General features: G+C 39.4%; 1 long non-coding RNA gene across 1 annotated transcript; it reads left to right on the top strand.

The window, feature by feature from the left end:
• Positions 1-18,603: 18,603 nt before the first annotated feature.
• On the top strand, positions 18,604-19,057 carry LOC145047415 (uncharacterized). Its single transcript, XR_013682223.1, has 3 exons — positions 18,604-18,736; positions 18,796-18,829; positions 18,999-19,057. It is a non-coding gene; the product is annotated as an uncharacterized LOC145047415 (long non-coding RNA).
• Positions 19,058-23,468: the final 4,411 nt, after the last annotated feature.

Below are 23,468 nucleotides of genomic sequence, written 5' to 3'. Positions count from 1 at the left end.
TTAAATATTGACATTGTCAGTCTTACCTCGACTAGGCTCACCCGTTCTAATGTAGAGGTTTAAGGAGGTCTCTTATATTCCTAATGAGGTCGGTTTTTAATATGCTTCGCACTTACCACCCTCACCGCCCAATTGCATTTTGAGAATGGAGTTACCGCAAGGGTTTGATAGTGATAATGGTCAATCTAAAAGTATTCTAAATACAAGTATAAAACAAAATCCCATTTTATTAATAGAATGTGAGTTTATATTATCCATGAAAATTGCACATTCTCTTTATATTCTGTTGGTGGAGCTCGTGTGGTTAATCGGCACATCAATCCAGGGAATAGTTGAGAATGATATGGAACTCATGAATCTCAAGTGTAACTTGAGTCGGGGACCATGCAATTTTGCAAGGTTAATTCTCAATCTATTTAATGTGAATCTTATGTTATCCATAAAAGTTGCACATTCTCTTTATAATTTGTTGATGGGGCTCTCGTGGTTAACCGACACGTCAATTTGAGAGTATAGGTAGATGTAGAGAATGATTTGGAACTCGCGAATCTCAAGCGTAACTTGAGCAGGGGACCATTCGATTTTGTATGGTCGATTCACCATCTTTTCAGTGATCTGTGGAGACCCTTTCATTGAATTTGAGATGAACATAATCCGATATTAACATGCCCTTGATAGTCAATGAATCTCAAAGATCTAGGAATTTCGTAGTGATCGAAATTGGCAAAGGGCTTTTACTACCTAAATAACTTTATGGTGTGTTTATGGCATCCCTTTACACATCATGGAGCCAAATATGGATCCTAGCATTCTAAAATAATTTTATTTAGGGTGATTATTTTCTAAGGATAAGTAAAACAAACTATAATGGAATTTGTCATTGAATGATGTCTATAACCTTATCCACTAAAATCTACTGCTATAAAACTTTTGAAAGGACTAGCTATGAGGATGATCAATCCTGTCAAAAAATTCGTAGTTTGGGAATAGCTCTCGTAAATGAAAGAAAACATCATGCCTTTGTTAAAGCTCTTTCTAGGTTACTTTAAACATTGCATTCTAAATTGTTAGAAAGAGCAATTATCAAATGTACGTTGAAAATTGACATATTGAAGTAAAATGGAATTTCCTTGAGTTAGAAGTTGACTAGGGTTAGTCAACTAGCCGACATGTATGTATGATCAATTCATTTTGATTTTTATATGAACAACTTGGAATGTCCATGAAGGAGTTGTGTAACATGTTGAGGTTTCCTTTTGGAACTAACATGGCTAATCATAGAAACTCATACTTCAAAACACTCCCATAATTTATTATCATGAATAGAAGTATCAAGAAGAAGAAAGCCAATTGCCTATGGTTTAAAATGCGATTAGTGTTGGTATACCTAATCTAGGCCCAAACACCTAGGACAAAGGAAGGCCTATTCTGAGACATGTTGTGATAGCTATTTGTTTCCATAACAAGAAAAGGATTAAGAAAGCAAACCTGCCCAAATGTATATTTGAGGAGAAAGGACTGAAACATGAAGAAGTTAAATTTGATCATGGGTCACGAGCCCATGCTACTTTCCATAAGATCAAAAAGATAACTTGTTCTTCCATGTTTGATGTCCAATCAAATATATGGATTTATAACGCCATCAAAACATTACTTCTGAACCTTGAGTATTTTAGAACTGGCATTTGCAAGAATGTGCAGTTGCTGAAATGAAGTAAGAAGACTAAAACATGGAGAAGATAATTTGATCATGAATGCCAAGCCCTTGCTACATTCATAGGATCAAAATATAACTCTTTTCAAAATGTGTAGTTGATGTGCACAAAAGTACCCATTAATTTTAATATTTATAACCTAACAAACTTAGACTAACTATGCACTTATAGGCAGTGTACCTAGTCAGATTACAGTATAGCTTAGGTAAGTCGGGTGTCGATCACAGGGAACGGTGGATTAATTTAATATATTTAATTATAGGTTACAGGTCACATGAAAAGAATAAAAGAAATAATTTAATAAATCTCAAACTAATAATTAATTAACCATTATCGATAAACTAACAGGAAAGCAAATCTCTTCAGGTACTTTGGTTTAGACAAATTACACTTTAAAAACATAGACAATTGCATACACAAATTCATTTATTCATGTTCACCGATTCCTAAAATGATTAGATTCGCGTTCACTATAACTAATCCTTTAGCAAACAAGTCAATTCAAACAGTGATCAATTGGTTAAACTAACATGCTTCCTAGTGTTCAGTTCGTATCAAGCAAGACTTGTAAATTTAGTTAACCAAATTAAACATTCAATTAACGTCTTGTTGATGGTCATCAAACAAGGCTCACACATTAACTTATTTATTCCCATGTTAATCCTAGTTTCACATTTGTTATTCCTAGACTTATAATCTCGATGGTCATCAAAATCATAAGAGACAAGCAATCAAGTATATGTTCATACAACTCAATTCACTTAACAATTAACAGAAAATAATCATCATTAATGCATAAGGATCTTTTAACAAGCTTGGCAAGATAAATTAAACACAAACAAACTATTCAATATAGCAATTAGTCTAATAATCAAAGTTTCATTCAATCATAAACACAAAGTAAAAGGTTTTTACACCTAAATCAGAAACTAAACACATAATAGTATCATAATGGAATGCTAAACATGGTCACGTTAACAACCCATATGATTACCGACATGTATCCACTCTCCAATCCTTCCGATCTCCGCTCCCGTTAGCTTAGCGGCCTTCCGGCCACCTCCTAGACCCTCAAAACGGCAACTATGAAGTTTTCTTGTTGCACAAGTCGAAGTGGAATATCATAGATTATGAAAATGGTGGAATTATATGGCGTATTTATAGTTAATGGAGATGGAATTTATATGGAATATTAGAGTTGGATTGGAATAAGGAAACTAATGTGGCTTAGGGATTAAGCAAATAAAGATAAGGAAAGTGGTGCTTGGGGAATAAGTAACTTGGAGGGAATTTCCGTCCAGCTTTTATGCTTCATCTTAAAGGCCGATTTTGGATAAGATAAGTGTCGAATTAGCCAAAAGTCCCTCTCACATAAGTCGTAGTAAATTTCGTCTAGTTTTCAGAACATTTTGAATCTCGTCAATTGGACTTGTGAGTCATCAGATATACCCGAAACACTGAAGAGGGGTCAATCTGCCAGCAATATCCTTTTTGCATCTTTTCAGCTACATTCTCTTCCTTTTGCATTCCAACTCCCATTTTTAACTGTAATTAAATATTTAAATGCATATTAAGTATATTTTAGTTCTAAATAATAATAATAAATGCTAAAATATTAAGATATGTTATACATAAATATATATAAAAATACACATATCAGTAGTCGATGGTGTTATAATTTGAAATTGTTTATACTATGAAACTAGTATAGTAACAATAGTTCAAAGTTGATTCAAATATTTGAATAAGGTGTATTATTGTGAATGGATCGTTCAGATTAATCACAATATGTACTTATTCAAATACATCCAAAGTTTTGGGTGAAATGTATTTGTGGAATCATAGTCCTGGATACATAAATGAGAAATGCATTACCAAATATCCGGTTGGATCAGATTTTGGATATCATTTGACCTCGAGTCTTATGATAAATGCAAATCTTGTTTATCAAGATAGATGATGAATGCATCACTGGGTGATGTGAGTATCTGTTGGAATTAGTTCACTCTAATAGACCGTTCAGATTAACCACGATATATGGTGAGACCAACTTCGTATGAGTGTGAGTCTGGAACCTTTCAGGTGTTCAGAGCTCTTATAAAGCGAAGTTCAAAATCAATTGGGAAATAGGATGTGAAATGACCCAAAATACGACCCAAAAATTTTTGTTTAATCATTACTAAAATCATTAGATCAATACCATAAAATAAAAACCCATACGTCAATATCTCAAAACCATAACAAAGTATCACGAGAAAACTATATCAAGATTGTATCAAATCATATCTATGAAAAACTAAATCAACTTCCAGGACAAAAACTGAAGCTGTGGTGTGTGCGATGCCATCATCCCGAGCTCTTCCCTTTTCTTGCAGTAGTACCTGAAACTAAAACTGAAACTATAAGAACGAAGCTTAGTGAGCTCCCCCAAATAACCACATACTATACAATAACATATAAACACATATTGGGCCTTGCCCACTGCATCGGACCGAAGTCCAGAAACTGCATCGGACCGAAGTTCGGAACTAACCAGGGCCTTTCCCTTTGCATCGGACCGAAGTCTGGAACTATCTGGGGCCTTTCCCTTGCATCGGACCGAGGTCCGGAAACTACATCGGACCGAAGTCCGGAACTAACTGACTAAACATAGCATAGCATAACATAGCAAATAGCATAAACACTAATACTGCATACTGCATTGGACCAAGGTCCAAAACACATAACACAAAACATGCTTGAATCACAAAGACATCAAGCAATCTAACTACTGCATCGGACCGAGGTTCGGAACTGACTACTAACTAAACGGGCCGGCATTATGGCCGTAGACCCGTTCCTACTGGAAGGAAACTCACCTCGTGATGTTGACTGCTGAACTCCTGAATGAGAAATCCCTGACTGTTGCTCCGGCTGCTTCCCAGCTATCATGGGAAATAAAATATTAAATCAGAATAGAGATTCTCCTATGGGTAAAATAACCATTTTACCCCTGCTATGGCATGGGTCACAACATGGCCCAAAACCCTAAATTCCTTCTAAGTCCATCCATGGCCCTACTATAGGCCCACTAATGGCCCAATTTTCTAAATTGGGCCTATCTCCTCATTTGGGCCCTACTTAAGCCCACAATAAACTTGGCCCAAAATCTAACTTCTGGAGGTCCAATAACAAGATAGGCTTTCCAAGCTTACTATTGGCCCATTAATGGCCTAATTTGCTATATTGGGCCTAAAACCCTTTTTTGGGTCTTACTCAAACCCAATACTAAATCCTTGGTCCTTAGCAACTGAATTCTGATGGGCCATTAAGGCCTAAGGACCCTAAGCCTGAAACTCAGCCCACACCGACACCCAAAACACTGGAAGCCCAAACTGGCAGTGTACGCTGAGCATACTCGCTGTTGGCTTGTACGCGACGCATACCTCCTTGTACGCCCAACGTACAACCCTATTAAGTCAAAATCTCATTAAGTTCTTAATAATCTGATCCAAAAGCTACAAATCCAGATCCTAAGCTTGTTCCATGTCTTAAGCCGTAAAGTTGCTTATTTGATGGCTTACAAGTCTCATAAAGGCTCAAACTTCCATAAATAACATTCTACTTCCATGTAGCTAACTAGATCTCATTCATGGTTCCATATAAGCCACAAAGATTGAAACTTTATTGCTAGGAAGATGTTTCTGAGCCTTGAGGATGGCAACCCAAGCTCCAAAACCGACTTACAAGATCCTCAACCTTTGGAACTAAAAGGGTCCAAACTTCCATAACCTAGATCTAGAAGGAAAGAGGAAGAAAGTTCAGAACTTTATACCTTCCTTTGATGACCAAGAGGGTGATAAGTCCAGATCTTTGAGCTCAAGCTTCTTCTCCAACTTCTTCCCTTCCTTCTTCACTACTTCCTTTCCTTGAAACACTCATAAAAGCTTCTTCACACACAAAGAGAGGATAAGAACGAATTAGGGTTTTCTTGAGAGTAAGGAGGCTGATAGGAAAACAGAGAAGGAGGCTATAATGGGGTTTATATAGCCTTAAACCCCTAAAATTAGGGTTTTTCCCTCTGGCCGCGTACGCTAGGCGTACCATATGGTACGCTGCGCGTACACTTCTCCTCCCCGCGCTTCATTTAATCATTACGCCCAGTGTACAACGGGTTACGCCCGCGTACAGCTTATGGGCAGGCTATGACTCAGCCCAAAACAAAGAGGTCCACTCCAATATACAATTCTATTATAGCCCAAAATAAAACTTGAGAATTTAAATAAATTTATACCTCGGAAGACGATCGTTACAAATCTCCCCCACTTGAATCAGACTTCATCCTCGAAGTCCGTTGCTACTAAATCTGAAAAGAATTCCGGATAATGCTCCTGTATCTCCTCCTCTGATTCCCACATCCACTCTGAACCCTTCCGGTGCTACCATTGGACCTTCACTAGCTGAACTACCTTGTTCCTCAAGGTCTTTGCCTTCCGGTCCAAAATCGCAACCGGTCTCTCAATATAATTCAGGCTGCTATCAACCTAAATGTCCTCTAAGGGTACAACCTCTGACTCGTCCACTAAACACTTCCGCAACTGAGAAACATGGAAGGTGTTGTGGATCTGACTGAGATCTTCCGGAAGATCCAACCGATAAGCAACCCAACCCACCCCGGCCAAAACCCTAAAAGGACCGATGAACCTGGGGCCCAGCTTGCCCCTCTTCCGAAACCTGATGACACCCTTCCAGGGTGATACCTTCATGAGGACCATGTTGCCTACCTGAAACTCCAAGTCTGATTGCCTCTTGTCGGCGTAACTCTTCTACCGACTCTGCACAGTGTTCAGTCTACTACGAACCTGCTGGATCAACTCTGTCGTCTTGAACACCACTTCGGTGCTCCTAATGACACGCTAACCGACCTCACCTCAACAAATCGGGGTCCTGCACTTCCTCCCATAGAGCATCTCGAAGGGAGGGCGGTCAATACTCGCATGATAATTGTTGTTATACGAAAATTCTGCTAACAGAAGATACGTATCCCAACTACCACCGAAATCTAGGACACATGTCCGGAGCATGTCCTCAAGAGTCTGAATCGTCCTCTTGCTCTGCCCGTCCGTCTGAGGGTGGAAAGTGGTGCTAAAACGGAGATGAGTACCCATCTTGTTGTGAAACCGCTTCCAGAATCTGGAAGTAAAACGGACGTCTCGGTCTGACACCACCGAAACAGGCACTCCATGTCGTGCCACAACTTCTTGCACATAGATATCGGCTAGCTTCTCCGCCGATATGCTCTCCTGGATCGGTATAAAATGAGCACTCTTTGTTAACCGATCCACAATAACCCAAATCGAATCCACTCCACGTGCGGTCCTGGGGAGCTTAGTGATGAAATCCATGGTGATGTCTTCCCATTTCCACACTAGAATGTCTAACGACTGCATCTTGCCGTGAGGCCTATGGTGCTCTGTCTTGACCTTCCTGTAGTTCAGGCACCTCTCCACATACCAGGAGACATCCCACTTCATGCAAGGCCACCAATAATAGGGTCGAAGATCTCTATACATCTTCGTCGCCCTTGGATGGATGGAAAATCGAGACTTATGGGCCTCGTCCATAAATACCTGTCGCACACTGCCCCAGTACGGTACCCAAACTCTCCCATGAAGGGTCAACAGCCCTCGGCTGTCATAATCAAAGGAAGCTACTCGGCCCACGATCCTCTCACACTTCTGCCTCTCCTCCTTGAGGCCCTTAACCTGTGCCTCTCTGATCTGCTCCAAGAATGGAGTAATCACTATCATCCTCAGACATATATCCCTGATTGGGGCTGTTGCCGCCTTGCGGCTCAGGGCATCGACCACCATGTTGGCCTTCCCTGGATGATAAAGGATCTCATAATCGTAATCCTTCACCACATCTAACCACCGACGCTGCCTCATGTTAAGATTCGACTGATCCATGAGATATCTCAAGCTCTTGTGATCCGTGTAGATGGTACAACGGACCCCATAAAGGTAATGTCTCAAAATCTTGAGGGAAAACACCACTGCCTCCAGCTCTAAATCATGCGTAGGATAGTTAGCCTCGTGAGGCTTCAACTGTCTAGAGGCGTAAACTATCACACGGCCTCGCTGCATCAACACTGCTCCCATACATGTGATTGAATCATCACAGTAGACTACGAAATCCTCTACTCCCTCTGGCAGGGTAAGGATCGGTGCCTCGCATAATCTCTATCTGAGGATCTCGAATGCTGCCTCCTACTCAGGCCCCCAGCGAAACACCACCGACTTCTTAGTCAGTCGGGTGAGCAATAAGGCTATCTTAGAGAAATCCTGGATGAATCTTCTGTAGTACCCTGCCAAACCTAGGAAGCTTCAAATCTCAGATGGAGACTTCGGGACCTCCCACTGCATCACGGCCTCAATCTTAGCCGGATCTACCAGTATACCCTTCTGGTTGACGAGATACCCAAGGAACTGCACCTCACGCAACCATAACTCACACTTGGAGAACTTCGCGAAAAGCCTCTCCCTCCTCAAGGTCTCTAGCACCTCCCTCAGGTGCTCCTCATGCTGCTCTTGCGTCTTGGAATAAACCAAGATGTCATCTATGAATACTATCACAAACCGATCCAGCATCGGCCTGCATACGTGGTTCATGAGGTCCATGAACACAGATGGAGCATTGGTGATCCCAAACGGCATCACCACAAACTCATAATGGCCATAGCGGGTCCTGAAAGCAGTCTTCTGCACATCCTCATCCCTAACCCACATTTGATGATACCCGGAGCGCAAATCAATCTTGGAGAACCAAGATGCTCCCTGAAGCTGATCAAACAAGTCATCTATCCTTGGGAGTGGGTAACGGTTCTTCACCATCACCTTATTCAACTCCCGGTAGTCTATACACATACGGTGCGACCCGTCCTTCTTCTTTACGAACAAAATCGATGCTCCCCAGGGTGAACTGCTCGGCCTGATAAAACCCTTGTCTAGCATCTCTAGGGGAGCCAACCGATACGGTGCCTTGGCTATCGGAGCCGCACCAGGGATCAGGTCAATCCTGAACTTAACCTGTCTCTTGGGAGGTATTCCAGGTAAGTCCCTGGAAATACATCCGGGTAGTCTCGCACTACCGGAACATCGTCAACCGACGTCTTTCCCTTCTCCCAGTCATCTAAAACATAGGCAATATAACCGGCGCATCCCTACTGGAAATAGCGCCTCGCTCTCGCTGTTGAACACATAAACTGGTCCGCATTGTGGCTTCTCGCCTTGAATCACTAACTCTCCCCCACTGGGAGTGCGAACCCTCACTAACTATAGCTCACAATCTATCACAGCCCCCATTGGGGCTCAGCCAATCCATGCCTATTATAACCTTATTCCCTCGCAGGGGAATGGGGACTAATTCTATCGGAAACTGCTCATCGAACAACCGAATGGAACATTCTCTGTATATTCTCGCAACCCTAACAGTCCTGTCAGCTTCTATCTCAACCTCAAGTGGACAATCTAGCTCCCCTGGAGCTCTGCTAAACCTCTTGCTAAGTGCAAGAGAGACGAATGATCGTGTAGCCCCCGAATCAAAAAATAATGTGGCTGATATGTCATTCACTAAGAACGACCCTATACAAAACATATAACCATATGAAAAAATCAATAATAAATGCAGAGATAAGGGAAAAATACATACCCATTACCATATCAGGAGTCGCTCACGCCTCCTCTGCTGTTAGTTGAAAAGCCCTACTCTTCGCCACTGGCGTCTCAGCTCGGCCCTGGGGGCCATCCGTAATCCTCAAGGTAGCAAGGGCAGGTGCTGACACCTTCCCTGTTATAGCTAAACTCGGACACTGGGACTTCATATGTCCCCTCTGATTGCAATGGAAGCAAATCAGATCAGTCGCCGCGGTGGCGGTAGTAGTAGTTGTACAATCTCTGCTCATATGCCTAGTCTGACCGCACTTATAGCAACCGTCACTCCCTGCCTTGCACGCCCCATCGTGCAACCTCCCACACTTGCCACATCGACCGTGGCTCTACAGACTCCTGGATCTGTGATCTGAAACTTTAGGCTTTTTGCCCGAAATCCCTGTACCCGAAGCCGCCTCCGACTTCCTCTTCCTCTCCATCTCAAGGTCAATCTCTCTCTCCCGAGCCCTAGCAATCATGTCATCCAGTGTTTTACAGCTAGACCAGCTCACAAACTGGCGGATGTCACTCTGCAGCATCTCATGATAACGGGCCATCTTCATTTCCTCATCAGTTGCGTACTGAGGAATGAGAAGCGCCCTCTCCCTAAAATTGGCGATAATCTCCGCCATTGTCTCTGTATTCTAGGTGAGATCCTGAAAATCCCTGGTTAACTGTTTCACCTCAATAACCGGTGCGAACTTAACTTTGAACCTAGCAGTAAAGTCAGCCCAGGTCATCGCATCCAAAGCTGCGTCATCTCCAATGACATGTCCAACCTCCTCCCACCAATCTCGTGCCCTGTCTTTCAGGAGACGGGACGCCAATATGACTTTGTCCCCCTCGAGACACCTGCTAGTGCGGAATGCGTTGGCCACATCCGCCAACCATCTGGTACTCGTTATGGGGTCCCGTGCCCCGTGGTAATCTGGAGCTCCACATGTTCGGAACTCCTTGAAAGTAACCTTGCGCGACCCCATCATGGCCGCCACCTCAGCATGAAATGTGCCTAGTCTCTCTTCCATCAACTCTAGTATACCCTCCTTGATCGAACCAAAGATCACTAGAGTCTGCTCAAGAATGATACGGGTCACCTCTGAAGTGAAAAACTCTCTAGTCTGCTCATCCAACTGCTCGGCCCTCGAGCCTGATCCTGATCCCTCCCCGGCACCTAAACTGCCGCCTACTGGTCTAGGGCGTAAAACCACCATTCTGAAAACACATAACGATAAACGTCAGAAACACTGATATATCTCGAGGGATCAATACTACTATAGGCTTTCCGGTCTCATCGCAGCCTTCCTTGATTCAAGTACGGGTCCTCTGCTTCCAGTAGGATGGGCCCCTACTACCTTCCACGTCTACCCGTACCTTCCTCAAGGACCGCCTCGATTCCACCAAGCCACTATCACTGCTACTAATCTCTACTACCCTTATCCTAGGCTTTCCCTAGGGAAATCTCTGACTCAACCCAAACTGGTCCTCAATTGTTGAAGGCCTCCTTGTAATGCCAATTAACCACCACCTGAATACCATCACATGCAATGAGACTCAGATAATCCTTCGAGTAAAAGACTCATCCCTACAACGGTTAGACTCAAACGAGAGTTGCGCAATAGGGTCAAATCCGGCACTCTGAGATTATTCAACCCTGACCACATGTGACGTGATGTATTCACCTAATAGCTAACTCCCATCACTCAGAGTCCCACAAAGCACAAAGCAAGCAACATTTAGATAAAAGAAACGTACTCATGCAAACTATTCTCATAAAAAGAAACTGTACTAGCATACAATGATAAGCTCATACTATCAGACATAACCTACACAAGCTATCCTACAACTGTCTACTCAATACTAGCATGCAATTCTCATCAAGCTGAAACACATAAAGCAGACACATAAGGCATCCGCCTAGATCTTTAGTCCTATAATAGCATGCTGTTCTACTGAAACTGAAACTGAACTGATCTGGAACTGAAACTGAAACTGATAATATAAACTTGTATCGGTAATTTGGGAGTACTTACTTGAGCTCGGCTGATCGCACGCACCACACCTTTTTCTCTTTATCAAAACTCTTTTTTCTTTCTAAGTTCTTTTTCAAAAATCCTTTTCGAAAATGTTTTTCCTTTGAAAATCTTTTACCATTTCCTTAGTTTGAGTTCAGATACACCCGAAATTGTATCCGAATCCCTCAAACCAAGGCTCTGATACCAACTTCAAACGACCCAAAATACAACCCAAAAATTTTTGTTTAATCATTACTAAAATCATTAGATCAATACCATAAAATAAAAACCTATACGTCAATATCTCAAAACCATAACAAAGTATCACGAGAAAACTATATCAAGACTGTATCAAATCATATCTAAAAAGCTAAATCAACTCCCAGGACAAAAACTGAAGTTGTGGTGTGTGCGATGCCATCATCCCGAGCTCTTCCCTTTGCTTGCGGAAGTACCTGAAACCAAAACTGAAACTGTAAGCACAAAGCTTAGTGAGCTCCCCCAAACTACCACATACCATACAATAACATATAAACACATACTGGGCCTTGCCCACTGCATCATACCGAAGTCCAGAAACTAAATTGAACCGAAGTCCAGAACTAACCAGGGCCTTGCCCTCTGCATCGGACCGAAGTCCGGAAACTGCATCGGACCAAAGTCCGGAACTAACTGCATCAGACCAAAGTCTGGAACTATCTTGGGCCTTTCCCCTGCATCGGACCAAGGTCTGGAAACTACATAGGACCGAAGTGCAGAACTAACTGATTGAACATAGCATAGCATAACATAGAAAATAGCATAAACACTGATACTGCATACTACATCGGACCAGGGTCTGGAACACATAACACAAAACATGCTTGAATCACAAAGACATCAAGCAATCTAACTACTACACCGGACCAAGGTTCAGAACTGACTGCTAACTAAACGGGTCGGCATTGTGGCCGTAGACCCGTTCCAACTAGAAGGAAACTCACCTCGTGATGCTGACTGCTGAACTCCTGAATGAGAAATCCCTGACTGCTGCTCTGGCTGCTTCCCAGCTATCATGGGAAATAAAATACTAAATCAGAATAGGGATTCTCCTATGGGTAAAATGACCATTTTACCCTTGCTATGGCATGGGTCACAACATGACCCAAAACCCTCAATTCCTTCTAAGTCCATCCATGGCCCCACTATAAGCCCACTAATGGCCCAATTTTCTAAATTAGGCCTATCTCCTCATTTGGGCCTTACTTAAGCCCACATAGGGATTTTCGTTTGGATGGATCGATTTGATCCGATCCAATCAAGTGAATCCAAATTGATTTCGGTTTTCAAAACATGAATCCGAATAGTCCAAACTAAATTCAAATCCGATCCGATCCGAACCAATTACAATTCGGTTGGATCGGTTTTTATAATTCGGTTTTCAAAAACCGAAACATTTTAACACGACATATAATTATAATATTACCCAACTTTACACAAGAAGCAAAAAACAAATTATTTAGTTGTGATTTGAAATTTATAAACAACTAATAAGAAGATATATATATATATATATATATATATATATATATATATATATATTATAGTTAAATATTTTATAGATAGAAAACTTTTGAGAAAAAATGCATATTAATGTTTTTCTTTTATCGGGTGAAATGTTTTGAACCTATTTGAAAAAATAAATTACAAAATTAATAAATAACTATAGATATATATTATAAATAGATAAATAATAAATATTTATTCGGTTTTTTTGGATTATTCGGTTCTTATTTTATAAACCAAAACCAATCCGAAATCCAAAATAATAATTCGGTTTTGTTGAAAACCAATCCAAAAATCCGAATATCCGAATCAAATAGTCCAATCCAAATTGTCCAATTGGATAATTCGGTTTAATCCGTGCAGTGAACAGCCCTAAGCCCACAATAAACTTGGCCCAAAATCTAATTTTTGGAGGTCCAATAACAAGATAGGCTTTCCAAGCTTACTATTGGCCCAATTTGCTATATTGGGCCTAAAACCCTTTATTGGGTCTTACTCAAGCCCAATACTAAATCCTTGGTCCTTAGCAACTAAATTATGATGGGCCATTAAGGCCCAAGGACCCTAATCCTGAAACTCAACCCACACCGAGGCCCAAAACACTCGAAGCCCAAACTGGTAGCGTACGCGGGGCGTACACCAAGGTACGCTGAGCGTACTGGCTGTTGGCTTGTACGTGGCACGTACCTCCTTGTATGCCCAACGTACAGCCCTGTTAAGCCAAAATCTCATTAAGTGCTTAATAATTTGATCCAGAAGCTACAAATCCAGATCCTAAGCTTGTTCCATGTCTTAAGCCATAAAGTTACTTACTTGATGGATTACAAGTCTCATAAAGGCTCAAACTTCCATAAATAACATTCTACTTCCATGTAGCTAACTAGATCTCATGCATGGTTCCATATAAGCCACAAAGATTGAAACTTTATTGCTAGGAAGATGTTTCTGAGCCTTAAGGATGGCAACCCAAGATCCAAAACCGACTTACAAGATCAAGACTCAACCTTTGGACCTAAAAGGGTCCAAACTTCCATAACCTAGATCTAGAAGGAAAGAGGAAGAAGGTTCAGAACTTTATACCTTCCTTTGATGACCAAGAGGGTGCTAAGTCTAGATCTCTGAGCTCAAGCTTCTTCTCCAACTTCTTCCCTTCCTTCTTCACTACTTCCTTTCCTTGAAACACTCACAAAAGCTTCTTCACACACAAAGAGAGGATAAGAACGAATTAGGGTTTTCTTGAGAGTAAGGAGGCTGATGGGGAAACAGGGAAGGAGACTATAATGGGGTTTATATAGCCTTAAACCCCTAAAATTAGGGTTTTTCCCTCTGGGCGTACCATATGGTACGTTGCGCGTACGCTTCTCCTCCCCATGCTTCATTTAATCATTACGTCCAGCGTACAAAGTGTTACACCCCGCGTACGGCTTATGGGAAGGCTATGACTTGGCCCAAAACAAAGAGGCCCACTCCAATATATAATTCTATTATAGCCCAAAATAAAACTTGAGAATTTAAATAAATTTATACCTCGGAAGACGATCGTTACAGGATGAGCCACTCATAGTGATAATCCTAATCCAAACTTTATCTATCATCTAATTAATTGTGAAAGAGTTTCACGATTTGTCTCCACCCAAACACTGCCACTAGGAAGTGTTAGTTCGATAGAGAAACAAATCATTCATTGATTTTGTACTAGATGAGTCGGATTATGCACACTAACAATTCATGGATTGTACCATGAATAGTGTTACAAGAAGTCCTTTGGTATTGTGCCAACTAAGTAGGTTCTTGAAACACTCTATGATATGTGAAGTTGGATTCTATCCTCACTGCCATGTATGTAAGTTTACGATTATGAGGCTTACACTCATCTTGAAGCGCTCGACAATCTAGAACTTTGAATAGAGATGTGTTAACTTGTTGGAGAACCCATCAAGCATTTTGGATAACTATTTAACAATCCTTCTAAGAACAAAGTGTAGATTGCTCAAAGGGTGGTCTTCCAAGAGAGGGAGTTGATTTCCAAAAGGGATAGTGGGAGCCACATTGCTCTTGATAAGATTCGAGAGTCAACCAACGAAGAGCCTAAAGTTGGCGATAGCATTCAATTTGGAATTTAAAGATCTATTAAGGAAACCAACATATTTACACTTTTTTCCTTATAGATCTGATAGAAGACATCATAAACCTAGTTATATAAGAGTTTATATTAATGAGGTAAATGATTCACTGGTATGGAGAAATCAGAGTGTACCAGCTATCAGAAGCTATGGTAGGCCCTAGAGGCTACAACAGAGAAGGAGGAAATGGAAAGCGAGATTCAATCCATGTATAATTTAGTAGATCAAACACTTGACCTTAACCCTTAAGTGCAAGTGGATCTTCAATAAGAGACAATCATGGATAGGAACAAACACATAATTAAACCAAGATAGGTTTTGAAGGATGTGTAAGCTTAACAAGTTCATTTATGGACCGAAATAAGCATCTCGTAAGATGGATCGTTATTTCACACTACTAGAAAACAACACTTTATGTCGCGCAAACAATGACATACAGTGATTTACGATACACAAAAGCGTGCGCCCTAAAAATAATGCCATGTCTTCTAAAATTTGAAGGATAGAGGTCACGCATTTATGTGTGCCCTACAATTAATGTCAGAAAAATAAACACTGAGGGCGCTTATTTAAAATGAGTGTCATTTAAGCATGTCATTTTATAATTTTTAATGAAACGCGCGTGTTAATAGCCAAGGTGGTAAATCGAATCCAAAAAATTAAAACCCCCGCCTTCGATCCTCTCTCATTATCCCTTATTCCCTTTACTGGCCCTTAGCATCCCAAAACAACCCTAAAGTCCCCCACACGATAACTAGGGTTTTTTCACTTCAACATTCTCCAGATGGTTTGTGTGTATCAATCTAACATTTATCAAAATGTTAGTTCCTGTTTATAAGATCACATCACCCAAACATTTTCTTCTTTGACTTCACAGTTCCTTCCACCATCTCTTCAAAAAATTTAACACGCTTTCTGAATAAATTGATTTGTCTCTCTTCCTCAACTTTGTCTCTGTAGACGTACCGGGAACACACACAAGCGAGAACACCTCCTTCTGCCTTCTAGCAAAACTCAAGACTAAAGTAGAAGCATATTTCAATGACTCCTCATAATTTCTTCAAGATTAGGGTTTTAAAGCTCTAATATGTTATTGGTAAGTAACGACTATGTTTAGATATAATTGTTACTCTCTATCTCTCTATCTCTCTCTCTCTCTCTCTCTCTCAGAATTTAGTAGCAAAACCCCTATGTGTACAATCTAATTGAAATTCCCTAAAACCTATGAATCATTTGTGTTGCAGGTTTGAGGCTTCGCCACTTTCCCAAAGAAAATTGTGTTTCACCTAATTCTAATGCTCTAGGCTTCGAGCTGCTTGGTATCCTTATTTGGCTAAAAGGTTGCTCATGGATCACTCGATATCTTCTCTCAATTTCTATGTGCTCGATCCCTTCTCTCAATTTCTACGACCTCTTATCCGTCTGGCACAAATCACCCATCAGAAGGTATTTTCTTCTTTGGCATCGTTTTCAACATGTTCAAATATTTTTTGGGTCATTTGTGTTTCCTTCTATGTTCCCATCTCATAATTCTATAAACCATTGGCATAAATTAGAGCTAAAGTTTAAGTGTATTCCATCGATTCTATAAATTAGCGCTTAAGTAAAAGCAGACCCGAAATAAAGAAATTCAGTGAAAAATCATCGTCGCCTTTAATCACCCCATTTGTTCATCCTTACAGTTCCATTCTTGCAATCAATTTTGGACTTCATGAATTGACTTTGGACTTCAAGGGTCATAAGAGAAGCAAGCAAGACAGGGGTCATAATGGAGTTCCCAACAGAGCAAAACAAAGGTAAAACTTCCTCATTTTAGTTTATACTTCTCAATTCGATTAGTGAAAAAGTTGCTAAATGAATTTGTATTTCTTATGAAAATTTGCATATGTTTTTTGATTACAGAAGGAAATGAAGATTCAAGTTCCAATTTCTTATCCAACATAAAGAGTTGCAACAAATCATGGCATTGCCCTTGGGGACACACCATTGTTGACAATATCGCACCATTGTTCAAAAAAATCTTGGAGGAAAATTACATATCATCTTCAGTGTGCCCTTTGGAGGATACTAAACAGAATAGGTCATTATGGTATAATCTTCATATGTCCGGAACATTGTTACTTTAAGCGATTACAACTGATCGATGCATATCCGAAGGTATAATAATTCTTCATATGTCCGGAACATTGTTCAAAGGTTAACAACAGAAAAGAAAAGGAAATGGAATAACCTTGTCAGCTTCATTATAAGACATAGGACACCTCCCCATGTTGCCATATGCATAGAAAGACATGATTTTGTGTATTCTTTTTGATTTATGGAAAATATATATATTCAACAGGGAGCTTCAGTACAGGAACAAACTGAGGAGGCATTATCTCAAGAAAATATATCAGAGCATGGGCCACGGACCCACCTCCAAAATCCATTACCATCTCATCATCTCCTCCAACACCATCTGGGAGCCACGCAACCCCTATTATTGTCCCCACTCCATCTCATAATCTCACCCATCTTTAGTCCCTCCAAGTGCAAGTCCGGTGAGGGGCGTTTTAGACAATTCAGTCTCAGTCTCCACCATCCCTTCCTCACCTATAAACAAGGAAGAAGAAGTCGGAGGATTCCCTGTTTGTAAATCATCTCCTGCCCTTAGTGAATCCGGATTAAGGAATCTCGGGAGGGGCAGTTGACTAGTTTGACAAGTCAATCTTCAGTTACTGTCCCTATCAACCCTATGAATAGTAACATTATTTCTACCAATAATGTCTTTGGTGTTGGTCAAGCTTCTGAAATGGATAAGAGGCCTATGTTAGGGATAGATGAGAGAATGGTTCAGCAGCATCCTCCTGTTTCATCTTTGAGTAGCAGAATGATGTTGCCACAAAGTGGTGTCAAAAGTACTGATGGTGATAATGGAAATGGTGGTGAGGGAGGTGGCATGGGCACAAGAGTCTTTTCACCTTCTGGTGTTCCTGGCATTCAGTGGAGACCTGGTAGTTCCTTCCAAACTCAACATGAAGGGGTATGCTATATATATTGCTATACTATACATTGTATCTACATTAACTAAAATACTTTTTTTTAATAAGGACAATTTCGTGGAAGAACTGAAATAACACCAGATCAAAGAGAGAAATTTATGCAGAGATTCCAACAAGTACAACAAGGAAGCAACACCCTTCTTGGAATGCATCAACAAAGTAGAAGCACTTGAAGATCTTGTTATCATTGGTCCACCTGGACTTGTTAAGGTAACAACATATATGTTGTTCAAACTTCAAAACCCTACTTAAATTTATATTCTATTCATCATCTAGAAACTAGTTCCAATTAGAAACCATGTCAACCTAGTCAAGTTAGTTGGCTTAATTGCCCTATGTAGAAGGAATTCATATGAACAAAAAATTTCATGAAAATGCTTTGTCTTCACCTCCAGTTCCGTCACTGGTATGTCAAATGAAAAATCTACCCCCATAGGACGCCTCCCCATGTTCCCATATGCATAGAAAAACATAATATATTCAACAGGGAGCTTCAGTACATGAACAAAGTGAGGAGACATTATCCCTATCAACCCTACAAATAGTAACATTATTTCTACCAATAATGCCCTTGGTGTTGGTCAAGCTCATAGATAATAGCCTTCTGGACGTGTATGTCATCATATTACATCCTCCAAATACTACATTAACATATATTAGTTTTTTTGCAGCTCTCAATCTGATCTGGAAGCTAATTTGTTTAAGGTATATATATATATATATATATATATATATATATATATATATATATATATATATATATATATATATATATATATATATCCCTGTTATCTCCATTATAGCCATGTCTGAGTTTTTACAATATGCCACTTTCAAATCAATGGCATAACCATAATTATGACTTTGATTGCAGCTCATGGAAAGGCGGGGCTATGGGCAAGAATATATAAATTGTTACAAGATGATGACAAGGTATTTCCCAACTCCCCTTTTTCCCCTTTTATAAATTCTTAATTTCTGTAGAAATTCCAGTTCTATTCTAAATTTCCCAGCAGCAATTAGCAAAGGACTTGAAAAAGTTGTCCAGGAATTGTCAATGGCTGAAAATGATGGACCTGTCTCTGAAAAATTTCTCAAAGTGAGAGTAATTAGTAACTTTTTTGATTCATTTCTAGGGTTATATATTATACTTTATACTTTATATTTTATATTTAATATTTAATTTGCATACCTCAGATGAAATTACACCAAAACCAAATGGTTGAAACAGAGCCTAATTGTCCCGATGGTTGAAACAGAGCCTAGTTGTCCCAATCACTTCTTACAATGTTGATGCTGATATGAAGCAAAAAATGTTGATGCTGTCAAGGTATTCAGTATTCCCTTTCTTTTTTGTCATTTTCCAAAAATATTTAAACTGACATGTATTTTCTTTATACAAAGGACTTAGCTGAAGAGTCTTGTTGTTGCTGCATTGACTGTTGAAGTTCTTGTTGAAGATTGGGGAGATGAACTCAAATCCTGATATCGTTCCAAGTTTCCTAGAACTACTCAGAGTCTTACCTGAGGTTTTAAAATTCACCAGAAGCTTATCTATATTATTATTAAATTGGTTTCTGGAGTTGCTAATAATCTATTATTATGCTTTAAAATAGGAAGTTTTTAATTACAAAATAGTTGCACGTCCTGATAGACAAAGAAATTTTGAAAATGAACGTGCCTCTACAATGGATGTTGCTCTTGGGATTTTGACTACATGTTTAAATATTCCATAATTAAAAGAATAGGTGACTTTTTTTCTTTTTCTTTTTCTTTTTAGCAATAACAAATTAGTATTAGTAGTTAAAATCTGCAAAGGGGTAAATAAAGTCAATTTAGTTAGGATTTGTGCATACATTGTATTAGTCATTAATCATTTTTGTGTGTTTTTTTGTTTCTGTGTATTTTGTGCATCAGGTAAAGTTGATGGAAGAAAGGAATATGAAGCCACTTGATTTAAATCTTGCACCATTATCAGCAAGATGCAATAAAGACTTGGAGTTGAATTTGGCTAAGTCATGATTGAGTGAGATGGGCTAATGTACAACTGCTTATCCATATAATCAGCTGTTTGGAGCATTAGTCTTAAAGAATTATGAAAGGCAAGATGCAACTTCACTTAGTTGGAATTTGATGTACATAGTAGATTAGATGCAAATTTATATATTGTAAGAAATAGAATTGTATGACATTAAATTTATGTAGTGGATTCTATTTTTTGTATATGATATTTTATTTTCTAGTATGAAACATTAAATACAAATTTAATTTGAAAATAAGTAAATCTATAAATAATATTTTTTTAAACATTTAAATTATGATACGCAAAAATGTGTGTCATCTTCATTTATGACATGACCTTTCTTGACAGGGGCTTTCTTGATACGCATTGCATGTCATTAACACGCGCGTCATAAGGTTACGACACGCGAATGCGTGTCGTCTTCCTTTATGACAGGGCCTTCCTTGATATGCATTGTGTGTCGTAAACGCACTTCATAATTGCACGTCGTAAATGCGCGTTGTAAATGCGTGTCGTCTCTCTTTATGATAGGGCCTTCCTTGACGCGCATTTGCGGGTCGTCTGAGCCTTTTACGACGCACAATGAGCATCGTAAAAGTTTGTTTTTCTAGTAGTGTCAATGAGAAAGTTCAAAGAGTTTGAATTTCGAGAAATAAAGATAAGCCATATATATGTCAAAGCTAGTGGGAGTAATTAGAATCCTTGTTTCGATGAGAAATTTTAAGGAGTTTGAATTTCGAGAAACATATATATTTATATATATATATATATATATATATATATATATATATATATATATATATATATATATGTCAGTGCTAGTGGGAGCATTGTAGTCACTCTTGTATTGTACATCGATTATGTACGATTCATAGGAAACTATATTCTAACTTAGCAAGTGTAGAAATCTTGGCTTTGTATCGGAATAGTTTCGCTATGATATACATGGGAGATACAACACACGTAGATAATAAGTATCCATGGAGATAGATCAAAGTGATTCGTTTGATTAAGCCAAAGTACATGAAATCCTGAGGAAACTCGACATGCAGAACTTGGAAAGGTTCGTTCTTAGTGAAAAATGGCATCACATTGAGCGATGCTAATGTCCTAGTTCTACTAGAGGTTATGAGGCGTGTCCCACATGCTTCTGCTATGGGATCGATCATATATGTCATGGCATGTACCAGATCTAACGACTCGTATGTCTTGAGCATGACAAGTGAGATTAGATCAATTAGGCAAGAATCAACGAATCAAGATCAAGAACATTCTTGAGTATCCTTGGCAGACAGAAAAGATCATCCTAATAGTATGGAAGAGATCATTGTAAGAGTTACATTGATGTTGAGTTCCATACTAATAAAGGCAATTTCGTTCATAGTTGGAATTTGTGCTTTTACTAAATGGTGATATATTAGCTTGAAAGAGTACCAAGTAATACACCATAGTGGATTTAACATACTTGGAGTATATTGTAGTTGGTTAAATTGCAAATAAGAAAATGTGACTAAAAGAGATTCATTAGTGACATCTTTGTTGAAATTCAATCATTGATGGTCCTTATGAAGTTTCTTGTGGCTTTGGGTGAACTTACCTCGAGTATGGATCCCAAGCCACACCAGCTCACATGAAACATACTCAGTAAGTACCAACACATTTGATAGTGATTCAAATGTAAAGACATCATATTCATTGATTCATGTCGAAAGATAATCTTGTCGATCCATTCCTTAAGCTAATGTCACAAACCAAGTCTGATAGTCAGACAAAGTCGAGAGGCGTTAAATTTGCAAATGAATTGGCTTAAGCACTCCTAGTTTGGTTTGTTTTAAAACCTGAGAACTTTAAGCGGTATAATTTTTAATTTGATTTGGCGATTATTAATTGGTGATATTAATATATGATGGATTTCGGTCATTTCAATTAACCTGTCACTACGTTCTCACTTTTGCATGTTTGGAACCCACTACCCGAGTATTAATTTACTCAAACATCCACAGTCAGTCATACTTTTGGAAGTAACTAGTGATTCAAGACTATCATGAGTATTAGTGGATTGTCCATATTGATTGGACATAGCATAGTGATTGCGCTAACACTCGCGAGTTCTTAATAGAGATTTAAGTATTGGACCAACCCACGCTTAGAGATTACTTCATGGATCTAGTCACGAGTAATTCTAAGACGATAATATCTTCTATTCTTCAAACCTAGATACATGTGGGGTTTTGCTCTATGATTCTATTATGCATTGGTCTACTCCAACGCGAACCGTAACTGGTAGTTATAAAGGGTATGTCCATGTGTGACATGATGAAATAGACAGAAACTATGCAGTCGAAGTTTATTCGTTCCTTCTTCCTTAATAGGAGAAGCGATATCTATGGGCCCCTCGATGATTTGGTGTTGACATCTAAAGTGTTTGGCCGAGCCCTGACTGGAACTGATGTGTTCAATTTAGTAGTCAAATGCAGTCGTCAAAAATCTATATCGGGAAACATAATCTTGAATTATTGAGATTGACCATTATCCATGTCTCGAACTCATACAGATATCATAGAACAAAGGGATCATTGATCACTTATCTAAGGGCTGAATCTTGATTAGATCAAGAGTTCGGTAGTTGCATTGGATGACTAACTCTCTGTTGATTATTGGAGAAGTATTTCTCCTCATATAGTTGATGACTTGTCCAAGTGGGAGACTGTTGGAATAGTGTCCAATGTCATTAACTATTCGGAATATTTCTAATAATAGCAGGGTCCTTTTCGGTTGCCTCAAGACCCAAATTGAGTAGAATAAATAAAGGAAAAATTGGTTTATTAATTATTATGGTTAATAATTAATTAGAAACTAATTGGAAATATATTATGGGAATTAATTAATAGTTTAATTAATTAAAGGGTTGAATGTTCATTAATCGATGGTTGGTTAATCAGGAATGTTCCAGAACCCTTATGGAGTTAGGGTTGGATGAAAATCACTCCATCCCACATGGGAAAAGAGTGAAATTTCGTGGTTGGGCCTCCATCCCACATGGGAAGGAGTACTAAACCCTAGGAGGCATCCAAGGCTATAAATAGGGCCTTAGGGATTTCATTCCTCCTTGAAACTTGGCTTGAAGTATTCGCCAACCCTTCTTCGTCTTCCCATAGGGACGATTTCTAACCCCTTTGGGTTTGTGAAATTGACCCTTCTCCTAGTTATTTTTATTCTACTCTTTTGTGTCATTGGGTGTGATACCATTAGAGGGATTCTGGTTTGGGTCCTTTCATCCAAGCAACTTTATGGAGGTTCGAGATCTCAAGCATGGAGATT

This window comes from Lactuca saligna, chromosome 5 (assembly GCF_052625555.1).
Source record: "Lactuca saligna cultivar CGN05327 chromosome 5, ASM5262555v1, whole genome shotgun sequence".
NCBI classification, from domain to species: domain Eukaryota; kingdom Viridiplantae; phylum Streptophyta; class Magnoliopsida; order Asterales; family Asteraceae; genus Lactuca; species Lactuca saligna.
The sequence above is the reverse complement of the archived record's forward strand: the minus strand, read 5'-3'. Positions and strand labels throughout refer to the sequence as shown.